At 38.9% G+C, this 15,000-nt stretch overlaps 1 protein-coding gene across 1 annotated transcript in view; it reads right to left on the minus strand.

Annotated features, from left to right (window-relative positions):
• LOC115217513 overlaps positions 1-15,000 on the minus strand; it is a 117,896-nt gene that overhangs the window by 31,023 nt on the left and 71,873 nt on the right. The window lies entirely within an intron of this gene.

Consider the following 15,000-nt stretch of genomic DNA (forward strand, 5'->3'; position numbering starts at 1 on the left):
ATCTAATGAGACTGTGCCAGTCACAAGGCCAGGCATCCCTGAATGTTTCATCTGAATTTAACCAGTCACCATACTGGACAGCTAAATCCAAAGTTTTTTTTTATTCTCTCTTTGTTTATTTTCTCTTATTCCTTTCTGTTGAAGAGCGTAGGCTCGAAACGTAAAAGACTTTCTCACTTTCCTGGGCATCAAACTAACACATCTGTTTGTTGTTCATACACTTGTGTTTGTCTTGTTTTTCTGTAAATTTCAACTATATATATATATATATATTTGGAAATGGATGTGTGGTGTTCAATTAAATAATGATATAAATATGATATATATATATATATTCGGAAATGGATGTGTGGTGTTCAATTAAATAATAATATGAATAATATATATATACACATATGCATATATGGGTACAGGACATCACCAACTGTAAACAACATGAAGTATGAAAACAAAGCTGACAACTAATGAAAGGCCGTTCTTTGTGTTACTCATCCCATTTTCCATCATTTTTTCTCTCGTTTGCGTATTCAACTCATTTATTTTTGTACTTCATGTTGTTTACAGTTGGTGATGCCTTATACCCATATATATCATCATCATCATAGTTTAACGTCTGCTTTCCATGCTGGCATGGGTTGGACAGTTTGACTGAGAACTGGTGAGCCGGAGGCCACGCCAGGCTCAATCTGATCTAGCAAAGTTTCTACAGCTGGATGTCCTTCCTAACACCAACTGCTCCGAGAGTGTAGTGGGTGCTTTTTACATGCCACCATCACGAGGGCCAGTCAGGCAGTTCTGGCAATGACCACACTCAAAAGGTGTTTTTATGTGTTACCTGCACAGGAGCCAGTCCGGCGGCACTGGCAATGACCACACTCAAATGTTGTTTTTCACGTGCCACTGGCACATCTGCCGGTATGTATATATATATAAAAATATTTTTGATAAGGTGGAGTGGCTGTGTGACCAACCACATGGTTCCGGGTTCAGTCCCACTGCGTGACACCTCGGGTAAGTGTCTTCTACTATAGCCTTGGGCCGACCAAAGCCTTGTGAGTGGATTTGGTAGACAGAAACTGAAAGAAGCCCGTCGTATATATGTATATATATGTGTTTGTGTGTGTGTGTCTGTGTTTGTCCCCTCCCAACATCTCTTGACAACCGATGCTGGTGTGTTTATGTCCCCGTTACTTAGCGGTTCGGCAAAGAGACTGATAGAATAAGTACTGGGCTTACAAAAGAATAAGACCCGGGGTCGAGTTGCTCGATTAAAGGCGGTGCTTCAGCATGGCCGCAGTCAAATGACTGAAACAAGTAAAAGAGAGTAAAAGAGTAAAGAGAGTAAGAACCGAAACATGTAAAATCTCTAAGAAAATTAAAATTTATCTTTTATAGTAGCATTTTCAAACTTCTTTTTTTATAAATATATATATATATATATATATATACACACACAAAACAAACACATATGAAAGAGAAAAGTAAATTAAACCCACCTCAGTATATACCCGGTATTTAATTTACTAACCATAGATGAATGAGGGACAAAAGTTTCTTCAGAACACAACTAAACATGTAATGGCTTAATATGGCATCAAATCTTTTGTATTACCATTTCTGCCTCTCCAAGAGAAATTAAATATTAACATTCGCATAAGAGTGTTTTCTTTATAAATAGAAATGGTGCAAAAAGCAGATGAAGTTGTGCAGCAAATTGCAGAAAGTCTGGTTGCACATTGCCATTATCTCGAAAGGTATGTTTTGCTGCCTTTGCAGTGATACAGTTTGTAAAAACATATGGTACCTATTTTTATGTGTCAGGGACCCACCTTACATGGCCACCCTGTTAGCTGCCAATACTTCCCATATGGCACCCAGATAATGTGGGTTTTGGAACCCCAGATGGAAGACAAGGGTCTTATATATATATATATATATATATATATTATATATATATATATATATATATATATATACACACACAAAACAAACACATATGAAAGAGAAAAGTAAATTAAACCCACCTCAGTATATACCCGGTATTTAATTTACTAACCATAGATGAATGAGGGACAAAAGTTTCTTCAGAACACAACTAAACATGTAATGGCTTAATATGGCATCAAATCTTTTGTATTACCATTTCTGCCTCTCCAAGAGAAATTAAATATTAACATTCGCATAAGAGTGTTTTCTTTATAATAGAAATGGTGCAAAAAGCAGATGAAGTTGTGCAGCAAATTGCAGAAAGTCTGGTTGCACATTGCCATTATCTCGAAAGGTATGTTTTGCTGCCTTTGCAGTGATACAGTTTGTAAAAACATATGGTACCTATTTTTATGTGTCAGGGACCCACCTTACATGGCCACCCTGTTAGCTGCCAATACTTCCCATATGGCACCCAGATAATGTGGGTTTTGGAACCCCAGATGGAAGACAAGGGTCTTATATATATATATATATATATATATATATATATAATATATATATATATAGAGAGAGAGAGAGAGAGAGAGGAGAGAGAGAGAGAGCATGGTAAATAATAATCTTCCATAAGATTAAATAATAAATACAGAAAATGTGTAAATGTGAAAATGGCGGGAGAGAGAGAATGGGGGGGAGGAAGAGAGAGAGAGAGAGAATGGTCGGGAGGGAGGAAGAGAGAGAGAGAAAATGGTGGGGAGGGAGGAAGAGAGAGAGAGAAAATGGTGGGGAGGGAGGAGAGAGAGAGAGAATGGTAGGGAGGGAGGAAGAGAGAAAAGATAAGTGGGAAGAGAAGAGAGAGAGAGAGAGAGGGAGGATAAGTGGGGAAAGAATAGAGAGAGTGAGAGAAGAGAGAAAGAGGGAGGGATACAGAAGAAAAGCGACAGGGAGAGATGACAAGAGAAAGAGAGAGATAGGTGGGGAGGAAGGAAGAGAGAGAAGATAAGTGATAAGAGAAAGGGAGAAAGGGTGAGAGAGAGAGAAAGGCAAATAGACAGACCAACAGATAAACAAACGAAGAAAAAAGATTTTGTTTTCTGTTTTTCTTCTTCGTAAGAAGTTGAGAATATCCCAGCCTATTTCTGTTGATGTTGAAATCCTTGTTTATAATCATATAAAATATTTATTTTACAATAACTCAATAAAATGGCGTGAAACACCATCTAAACCTTCCCCTTCTTCACCCTACAGAAAAAGTACCCCCTAACCTTATAGTACATTCTCTCTTCCACACCCCTCAATATTCCTGTGTTGTTTTAACATCGGTGATAAAGGAAAAGCTCAAAATGTTCAGTTTCCAGCTGTCAAAAATTTACCAAAGTTTTTAACTTTTTAGCATTTAAAAACCGAGCCGTATGCAGCCCAAATATTTGATCTGTTTTATGTTCAAGGTGGTCAGATTCGGCCTCTTGTACCAACCCTACATTGTCATTCTAAAAATAAACAATTACATCATCAAACTCTCAAAACATTGAGATAATGCAAGATTACTGTATCTTAATGTATATAAGGAACCCCTTAATTTTGGGGGCTAAAATTTGGAAAAAAGGTTTTGTAAGGGATTATAATGCTATCCGTGTATAAGAAACACCCATATTTTTTACACCTAATTTTTGACAAAAATGGGTTCCTTATACACATTGAAATACGGTAATTTTAACCCTTTCGTTACTGTATTTATTTTGAGATGCTCTGTGTTTCTTTCAATTACTTTAAATATAACAAAGAATTTAGTAAAATAACTTAGTTATCATTCAGCTAGTATTAGGAACATAAATTGTGACTAAGGTTTGGTGGAAGATTTTAATTCAGAACTTTTGGAAACAAGACATTTGTACTACAGAGCCAGAAATGGTTTCAGCTGGGTTGGTATCAAAAAGGTTAAGAATTGATTCTCTATTATATATTTTAACCCTTTTGTTACCACATTTCTGTTGAGATGCTCTGTGTTTCTTTCAATTAATTTAAAATATAACAAAGAATTTACTAAAATAACTTAGTTACCATTAAGCTAGTGTTAGGAACATAAATTGTGGCTAAGGTTTGGGGGAAGATGCTGATTCAAAACTTATGAAAACAAGACATATGTACTCAGAATAAGAGCCGGTTTCAGCCGGGTTGGTAATGAAAGGGTTAAACAATAATAAATGAGCATTACATTTGGCAGTGTAATTTGAATGCTAAAGGGTTAATAGAAAAAGTAGACATATCCACTTAACAATTCATGACCCTTAACTGCGGAGACCGGGTTTTATAAACCAATCTATCATTTGAGGAATGTCATGCTTCTGTTGAGAAATGTCAAGTTTATTGAGGCAATGTGGCTTGCAGAAAATACCAGTTCTATTTCTTGATGGATATTTAACACCATTACTGGAATAACCATGGAATTTAATTTCACAGTGAAAGGGTTAACTAGAAGAAAAATAATAGTGAGAGCTGGCAGCATTGTTAGCATTTCAGATGAAATGTTTAGTGGCTTGGCATTTCTTCTGGCTTTAGGTTATGAGAGTTCAAATGTCACTCAGGTCAGCTTTGTCTTTGATCCTTTCAGAGGTCAGTAAAATAAGTACCAGTCGAGCAATGGGAGTTGGTGTGATCGACTTACTCCTTCCTTTAAAATTGCTGGCATTGTGCCATAAAATCATCATCATCATCGTTTAATGTCTGCTTTCCATGCTGGCATGTGCTGGATGGCTTGACTGAGGACTGGCAAACCAGGAGGCTGCACCAGGCTCCAATCTGATCTGGCAAGGTTTCTACAGCTGGATGCTCTTCCTAACACCAACCACTCTGAGACTGCAGTGGGTGCATTTACGTGCCACTGGTATGGGGGCCAGTCAGGTGGCACTGGCATTGACTACACTTGAATGGTACTTTTCATGTATCACTGGCACAGGAGCCAGTCAGGCGGCACTGGCATCGACCACACTCAAATGGTGCCAGTCAGGTGGTGCTGGCATCGGCCATGACAATGATTTCACTTGACTCAACAGGTCTTCTCAAGCACAGCATATTGCCTGACAATTGAAGAGTATTTTTAAACAGGCCAGTTATGCAATACTGGCATCGGTCATGGCTACGATCTCACTTGGCTTGCTGGATCATCTCAAGCACAGTATATCTCCAAAGGTCTTGGTCACTTGTCATTGCCTCCATGAGGCCCAAAGTTTGAAAGTCATGTTTCACCACCTCATCCTAGGTCTTCCTAGGTCTACCTCTTCCACAGGTTCCCTCCATTGTTAGGGTGTGACACTTCTCCACACAGCTGTCCTCATCCATACGCATATGAAAGTATTATTCAGATAGTGTAACTCACTGTACATTATTCAACATATATTATCTTTCTGTTTTTAAGAATAAGTACTAGGCTTTCAAAAATAAACCCTGGGTCTATTTGTTCGACTAAAATCTTTCCAAGAGGTGCCCCAGCATGGCCACAATCAAATCACTGAAACAAGTAAAAGATAAAAGATAAATACATAGCTAAAACCTACAACTAAATATAATGTAGAGAAAACAGCACTTCTGGGTAGGACACGTATTGCATATAGAGCACTTAGAGTATGGTAGAAATAATAAGACTGAAATGAACCACAGCACATACCCAAAGCACACAGAATTGTGCTTGGTGGTGCAGTAGAAGGACACAATAAAAGAACAAGACTACTGGATAAAGATGTTGATGATGAAGATGATAATGTCAACAATGGTGATGATGATAACGATGAAGATGACAATGACGGTGATGACAATGACAACGATGATGATGATGGCGATGACAATGACAGTAATGACAACAATTGTAATGATGATGATGACGACAACTATGGTGATGATGACGACGACGATAGTGATGATGATGATGGCGGTGGTGGTGATGACGACGACGACGGTGACGACAACTATGACGATGGTGATGATGATGACAACGATAGTGATGATGATGATGATTATGATGGTGGTGGTGGTGGTGATGATGACAATGATGGCAGTGATGCTGCTGCTGATGATGACGATGATGACAACTATGGTGATGATGATGACGATAGAGATGATGATGATGATGATTATGACGGCGGTTGTGGTGATGCTGAGGATGATAGCAGTGATGATGATGATGATGTGGACAGCGGTGATGACGACGATGACGATGATGATGAACATTTGCAAAAGTCTATTGTCTCTGTGGATGTATATAAATACTGAAGTGCCTGTTGTTTGTGAAAGAGAGAGAGAGACATAGTTTTCGAAAATAATTTCACAACGCAGTATGAAAAACTAAAAGGTCTTCTTTAGATGCTTCAGCAATGTCAATTGGTTGCTGTAATTATAGTTTAAAAGGCTTCAAGAGGGGGAATTCAAAGAACTTTTTCAATAACCGTATAATGAGTTTTAGAAAAAAAATATGTTGCTAACTTGTGACTGGGACATACACTACAAGATAATTAGCATCTTGTTAAATGCTAAATAGTTATCATAGAGGCGGCGGTGGTGGTGATGGAGGTGGTGGTGTGTAGGTGTGGTTGTATTGGCAGAACTATTAGTAGCAGTAGTAGTGGTAGAAGTGGTGGGAGCGGAGCTGGTGGTTTGAGTGGTACTGATTGCAGTAATTAACAGTAGCAGCCGTAGTAGCAATGGTAGAGGTGGTGAAGTGGTGGCAGCAGCAGTGGTGGTGGAGATACTTGCAGTGGTGTGGTGGCGGTGGGAGTAGTAGGAGTAGTAGTGATAGTGTTGTCAGAGAAAGTGGTGGTGGTGATAGCAGTTGTAGCAGATTGCCAAGCATGGTTATAGTCTAATAATCACAACCAGTAAAATAAGTATATATATATATATATATATATATATATATATATATATATATTATATATATATATATATATATATATATATATAAATATATATATATGTTAAATATAAATATATATACATAAATATATATATAATATATATAATATATATATATATATATAAATAATATATATATAAGTATATATAAATATAAATAAATAAATATATATATATTATATATATAAATATATATATATATATAATCATAAGGGCGCACAAGGCACCTACAACACTAAAACATGACAGAAAATCAACAGTAGACAGGTAGGTGCCTTGTGAGCCCTTATGATTTATATAAATATTAATTGTATAGCTATCTAATCTCTCATTATTTTCTTTCCTATATTTGAAAAGGAGAATTTTTCCTGAAATTTTAAAAATCATTAAACCTTTAACAGTCAAACCAGCCATATCTGGCCAGAATATTCTACCTGCTTTATGCTCAAACCAGCCAGATTCGACCTCTCACACCTACCCTACCATGTTATTTTAAAAGTAAACAGTTACATCATTTGAAATCACGAAGATACAAGATAATCCTTGGTTAATCTGAAAGAATGCAAATGTATAACCATAACATTTGATAAAGTAATCTGAATGCTAAAGGGTTAAGCAACCTAAGTAAAGTAATTCAATATCTTATCTCCATTTTCATTCATTGACATCAGCTACATTTTATGCTTAACTCCTTTTTGACATAGTTCAAAGGTTTTCCAAACATGCATGTTTTGTGTGTGTACGCCCACCCCACCCCTACACATTCCACCCCAGCTTCCCTATCCTTCCTCATCACACCCACCCCATCCCTTACACCCACTCCCACATACCCCACCTTTACCCCCACCCTCAGCCTAACCCACACCCCACCCTTGCTTTCCCCACTCTCACCTCCCTCGCATCCCAATACCATCACACCACTACACTGCCATACCACACAACACATCACAACACACCACCACGCACACACCAGCACTGACCACTTCCCAGTCCCACATTTTCACACTTACACATACACACACGCACACATCAAGATCACCAGCCCTCTTCCACACACATATACAAATTCACTTATACACACGCATGTGCACCTTTGTTTTGGGATCACCACTACTTTATTATCTCCCCCTTTCCCAGCTCTCCTGTGTTACCCTTCTGTCCGGCCTTTGCCATGATAGATTGCTAGCCACTACACATTCTTTATTTTCTCTTCTTGTTTCTTTTTGTGTTCCTTTCCGTGGAAGAGTGTAGGCTCGAAATGTTAAAGACTTTTTCACTTGCTGAGCATTAAACTAATACATCTGTTTGTTGTCTACACCACCTGTCTTCGTCATTTGTTTTTTTGTGAATTCTCCCTATATATATAAGTAGGCGCAGGAGTGGCTGTGTGGTAAGTAGCTTGCTTACCTACCACATGGTTCCGGGTTCAGTCCCACTGTGTGGCACCTTGGGCATGTGTTTTCTGCTATAGCCTTGGGCTGACCAAAGCCTCGTGAGTGGATTTGGTAGACTGAAACTGAAAAAAGCCCGTCATATATATATGTGTGTGTGTGTTTGCCCTCTCCCACCAACATTGCTTGACAACCAATAGAATAAGTACTAGGCGTACAAAGAATAAGTCATAGGGTTGATTTGCTAGGCTAAAGGCGATGCTTCAGCATGGCTGCACTCAAATGACTAAAACAAGTAAAAGAATATATATGAACACAGACATCAACAAAAGTAAATAGACACCTTTATCCCTGAAAGATCTATTTCTAGAAACAAAATGATGTCATTTGATACATTTAAATCTAGTATTTAGTTAATCTATGAGGACATTGCACAAATGATTAGCTCCCATATATATAACGAGGCATATCTATTTAGTTTTGAGCTGTCTGTGTGTGAGACAGACAGATAGATAGATAAATAGATAGATAGATAGATATATTTCTTTACTGCCCACATGGGGCTAAACACAGAGGGGACAAACAAGGACAGACAAAGGGATTAAGTCGATTACATCAACCCCAGTGCGAAACTGGTACTTTTTTTATCGACCCCGAAAGGGTGAAAGGCAAAGCTGACCTTGGCGGAATTTGTACTCAGAACGTAATGACAGACGAAATACCGCTAAGCATTTCGCCCAGTGCGCTAATGTTTCAGCTATTAGATAGATAGATAGATAGATAGATAGACAGACAGACAGACAGGTGAAACGATTCCAATGAATCTGCCTCTACAAATAAATGACTATTCCGGTTATTTAAACAACGGAACTTGTTCAACTGCAGCCTCGTTAATTGATAATCTACTTCATCACTGCTTCTTCAATATTTGTATCCTTTGCAGATCTCATGTATACTTCCTTTCATCAAAATGTTTGTACATATGTACATGTATACATACATACATGTATATATATATATACATACATACATACACAAGCATACATATATATAAAGCATATATATATACACACAGACACCCACATATACACACACATATATATAATCACACACACACATATATATATACACATACATACATATACACACATACACATATACACGCATATACATATATATAATCATACATATATATATACACGTATATACATAGACATACATATATACACATATACACACATACACATATATATAATCATACACATACATATATATGTACTCATACACACACACACACACATATACACACATACACATATATAATCATGCATATATATATACACACACACACACACAATGTTAGTACTATACTGGTTTACATGGTTGATTGAAAGCATTACATAAGAGAAGCAGGATGAGCCAGAGATGTAACATTGGGGGTGAAGTGGGCAAAAGGATGTGACAGAAAATAGGGGTGGCAAGTGGGTGGTGGTGGTGGTGTCGGGGGAAGAAGGGAGAGTTAGAAGAAAGATTGAGGAAGTCGGAGATTAAAGAAGTCATATGATGAAAATGTGTGGTGGTGGTGGTGGTGGTGGAGAGAGAGGGAGAGAGGTGGGGAAGAAAGCATGGAAAAGAAGAGGAGGATGGATAAAGGGGAGAGGTTGTGATAATATTTGTGTGTGTGTGTGTGTGTGTGTGTATGTGAGTGTATGTAAGTGTATGTGTGTGTGAGGGTGTGTATATGTGAGTGTGTGTGTGTGTGTGTGAGTGTGTGTATGTAAGTGTGTGTGTGTGAGTGTGTGTATATGTGAGCGTATGTATGTGTGTGAGTGTGTGTATATGTGAGTGTGTGTGTGTGTGTGTGTGAGTGTGAGTATATGTGAGTGCATGTGTGAGTGTGTGTATATGTGAGTGTATGTGTGTGTGTGTATGTGTAAATGTGTAGTGAGGGAGGAAGGTGTAGAAGAATACAGATTCCTGTGTGTATGTGTGTGTGTATGTGTGCATGTGTGAGCGTGTGTATGTGTGTGTGTATGTGTGTATGCGTATGTGTGTATGTGTGTGTGTATGTGTGTGTGTATGTGTGTGATGAGAGGAGGTGTGAATAATAATGAGGGTGTGGATGAAAGAGGAATACCAGAGACTGTGAGAAAAGACAAGAGAGAGAGAGAGAGAGAGAGAGAGAGAATATGATGGAGGGAGAGAGGGAGATAAATAGAGGGATGAGTGGAGGGTGGGTGTGGAGAGAGAAGTTGAGGCTAAAAAGAGAAAAAAACAAAAAAAAGCCTGAGAAAAGAGAAAGTAGACCAAGAGAAACTAGAGATGAGAACCGCAGTTTCCATCCTGGGTCTCAGGACTGAAACGAGGGAGAAAATTTAGTTCAGAGGTTCTCAAACATTTTGGGCCACTGCCCCACCCCTCATGGCCACATAATACCCTCAGAGCTCCCACCCCTATTTTTATGTATAAATAAATATTTTACTAATTTATATATATACTATGGTGGAGGCACATGGCCTAGTAGTTAGAGCAGCGGACTCGCGGTCGAGGGATCGCGGGTTCGAATCTCAGACTGGGCGATGTATGTGTCTATGAGCGCAACACCTGATCTCCACGCGGCTCTGGCAGAAGGTAATGGCAAACTTCCACTGACTCTTTTGCCACAATTTTCCCTCACTCTTTCCTCCTGCATCTTGCAGCCCACCTGCGATGGACCGGTGTCCCATCCAGGTGGGGAACCTATATGTCAAGGAAACCAGGAAACCGGCCCTTATGAACTTGGCGTGACTCAAGAAGGAACAAACAATATATACTATGAATCATTTGATGTTTAATATAATTTGTATACAATACTATAATATAAATTCATTGTGTCCCCCAATCCACTGCCTTTCTCTCAATGCCTATTTCTCTACTGCCCCCTTAGACACCAGCTCTCACCTGGATCCTCTCAACGTCCACTGGGGGGGGGGGGCAGTAGCACCCACTTTGAGAACCTATGATTTAGTTGATGCCACCAAGCTTAGTATTTGGTCAGTATTTATGTTGTTGACTGAGAAGAGATGAAAGGAAAAGTTGATTTCAGCAGGATTTGACCTCACAATGTAATGATTCACATTGTGTGGTATTTAGACTGTTGCTGTTAAGGTTGTAAAAGCAATGAAAATTTTGGAAGAAAAAAATATAAATGGTAAGTGAGTGGAAATCGAACCAGTGAGTGTGTTAGATAATAAGACATGACAATATGACTCTCCCCAGACACAACAAAATTTGCTTCAACACACGAATTCACATAAAGAATCTTGCAAGCCAGACACAAAAACAAATAATAATAATGGTGCAAGAATTTTGCTAATCAGTCACTTATATATATATATATATATATATATATATATATATATATAGGCGCAGGAGTGGCTGTGTGGTAAGTAGCTTGTTTACCCACATGATTCCGGGTTCAGTCCCACTGTGTGGCACCTTGGGCAAGTGTCTTCTACTATAGCCTCAGGCCGACCAAAGCCTTGTGAGTGGATTTGGTAGACGGAAACTGAAAGAAGCCTGTCGTATATATGTATATATATATATGCGTGTGTGTGTTTGTGTGTCTGTGTTTGTCCCCCTAGCATTGTTGGTGTGTTTATGTCCCCGTTACTTAGCGGTTCGGCAAAAGAGACCGATAGAATAAGTACTGGGCTTACAAAAGAATAAGTCCCGGGGTCGAGTTGCTCGATTAAAAAGGCGGTGCTCCAGCATGGCCGCAGTCAAATGACTGAAACAAGTAAAAGAGTAAATATAATATATACACACATTCACACAAACACAAATTTAGTTACTGGTGCACAAAAAATATAGTTACTTTCACACACTAGTTGCATACACCCACAGACATGTATACATAACTAGCAGTATCGCCCGGCGTTGCTCGGGTTTGTAAGGGAAATAACTATATAAGCATTTTTAGAGAGTTACTTCCCTTATATAGTAGCGAAAAAATGCATTAAAAATGGGAAAAAATGATGGTAAATTTTTTTTTAAATTGTAGACTCATCGTAGACGCATGCTAATACCCAGAAGGGCTCGATATGAATCACGACTATAAGATACCCGCTTTTGGTTAAACTGCACCGCAAAATGTGGGAGTAGTTAGGAATCTAAATCGTAGGAGACAGACAGACACACAACTTCACTTTTATATATAAAGATTACATGCACAAAGACACACACTCACACACATATATATTTACATACACATACACACATTTATTTCATCTAATCACAAAGAAACATATATATGTAGATGAACAAACAAATCCGGCAACCAGTGAGTGGTGGGGGGTGGAGGCAGGGAAGTGTGGTGACCTAACAGATGTGTATAAAACGAGCAATGAAATGTCATCTGATCTACACAACAGGAAAGATAGAGAAAAAAACAACAACAAAACAAAGGAAATAATGAAATAAAAATAAGAGAAAAAGAAGAAAAACAATATACTCTTTACTCTTTTACTTGTTTCAGTCATTTGACTGTGGCCATGCTGGAGCACTGCCTTTAGTCGGAGCACATCGACTCCAGGACTTATTCTTTGTAAGCCTAGTACTCTTTTACTTGTTTCAGTCATTTGACTGCGGCCATGCTGGAGCACTGCCTTTAGTCGGAGCACATCGACTCCAGGACTTATTCTTTGTAAGCCTAGTACTCTTTTACTTGTTTCAGTCATTTGACTGCGGCCATGCTGGAGCACAGCCTTTAATCGAGCAACTCGACCCCGGCACTTATTCTTTGTAAGCCCAGTACTTATTCTATCGGTCTCTTTTGCCGAACCGCTAAGTGACAGGGACATAAACATACCAGCATCGGTTGTCAAGCAATGCTAGGGGGACAAACACAGACACACAAACACACACACACATATATATATATATATATATATATATACATATATACGACGGGCTTCTTTCAGTTTCCATCTACCAAATTCACTCACAAGGCTTTGGTCGGCCCGAGGCTATAGTAGAAGACACTTACCCAAGGTGCCACGCAGTGGGACTGAACCCGGAACCATGTGGTTGGTAAACAAGCTACTTACCACACAGCCACTCCTGCGCCTATCGGCCTCTTTTGCCGAACTGCTAAGTTACGGGGACGTAAACACACCAGCTTCGGTTGTCAAGCGATGTTGGGGAGACAAACCAAAATCTTGTGATTGTGAGTGCAACCCCCAAACCACTAGGCCATGCTTCCTCATATATACATATACTAGCAGTATCGCCCGGCATTGCTCGGGTTTGTAAGGGAAATAACTATATAAACATTTTTAGAGATGTAAAGTATAATAGCCATCTCAATATGGCTAACCACAAAGGGGTGTGTTACTGTAGCTTTTTACGTTCTGAGATTTAATAATACATTTTTAGAGAGATACTTCCCTTATATAACAGCAAAAAAATGCATTAAAAAATGGGAAAAAATGATGGTAAATTTTTTCTTAAATCGTAGACTCATCGTAGACGCGCGCTAATACCCAGAAGGGCTCGATATGAATCACGACTATAAGATACCCGGTTTTGGTTTAACTGCACCGCAAAATGTGGGAGTAGTTAGGAATCTAAATTGTAGGAGACAGACACACAACTTCACTTTTATATATAAAAATATGAGTGTTTGTCTTTGACCCCACCCCCAACTACCACCACTGCTGCCGAGATATTCAGCAATAGAACTTTGTAATAAAGCTTGTTTGCCAGCATAACATGGCAGTCCTGGTTTAGGACGAATGTTGCTGTAATTTAGCCCCAGGTGCTAGATTCCCTTGTTCGAAAGTATAAGGACACAGATTGTGTCGTATAGCCGGCTGGAGATGATATCTCCTGGGGCTAAATTACAGCAACATTAGTCCTAAACCAGGACTGCCATGTTATGTTGGCAAACAATCTTTATTACAAAGTCCTGTTACTAAACCTCTTGGCGGTGGCAGCGGTGGTGGTGGTGGTTGGGAGGCAAACAGTCTTTACTACAACTAATGGTTTGTTGACATCTGTATAACTTAGCAGCAGTTCAATGTAAGTAACTGATAGGATAAGTACCAGTTTTTAAAAAAAAGAAAGAAAGAAAGAAAGAACTGTGGTTGATTTGTTTACTCTTTCACTCTTTTACTTGTTTCAGTCGTTTGACTGTGGCCATGCTGGAGCACTGCCTTTAGTCGAGCAAATCGACCCCAGGACTTATTTTTTTGTAAGACTAGTACTTATTCTATCAGTTTCTTATGCTGAACCGCTAGGTTACGGAGACGTAACACACCAGCATCGGTTGTCAAGCGATGTTGGGAGGACAAACACATACACACGCACACACACACACATATATATACATATATATATACATATATATATATATATATATATATGATGGGATTCTTTCAGTTTCCGTCTACCAAATCCACTCACAAGGCTTCAGTCGGCCCGAGGCTATAGTAAAAGACACTTGCCCAAGGTGCTACACAGTGGGACTGAACCGGGAACCATGTGGTTGGTAAGCAAGCTACTTACCACACACCCACTCCTACGCCTACATGTTTGACGAAACCCCTAAAGACAGTGGCTCCGGCATGGCCACAGTCCAATGACTGAAACAAGTAAGAAAAAAGAAATGTAATATAAAGGACAAAAGTACATGTGTGTCTGGAATACTCAACCACTTTCATCCTAATTCAATGAGCAGGAAGTTTCCAGACAAGTGAATGAGTGAGCATGCACCATTGAAATCGACAGAAAACGCCTT

The sequence above is a fragment of the Octopus sinensis genome, linkage group LG11, assembly GCF_006345805.1.
Source record: "Octopus sinensis linkage group LG11, ASM634580v1, whole genome shotgun sequence".
Taxonomy (NCBI): Eukaryota; Metazoa; Mollusca; class Cephalopoda; order Octopoda; family Octopodidae; genus Octopus; species Octopus sinensis.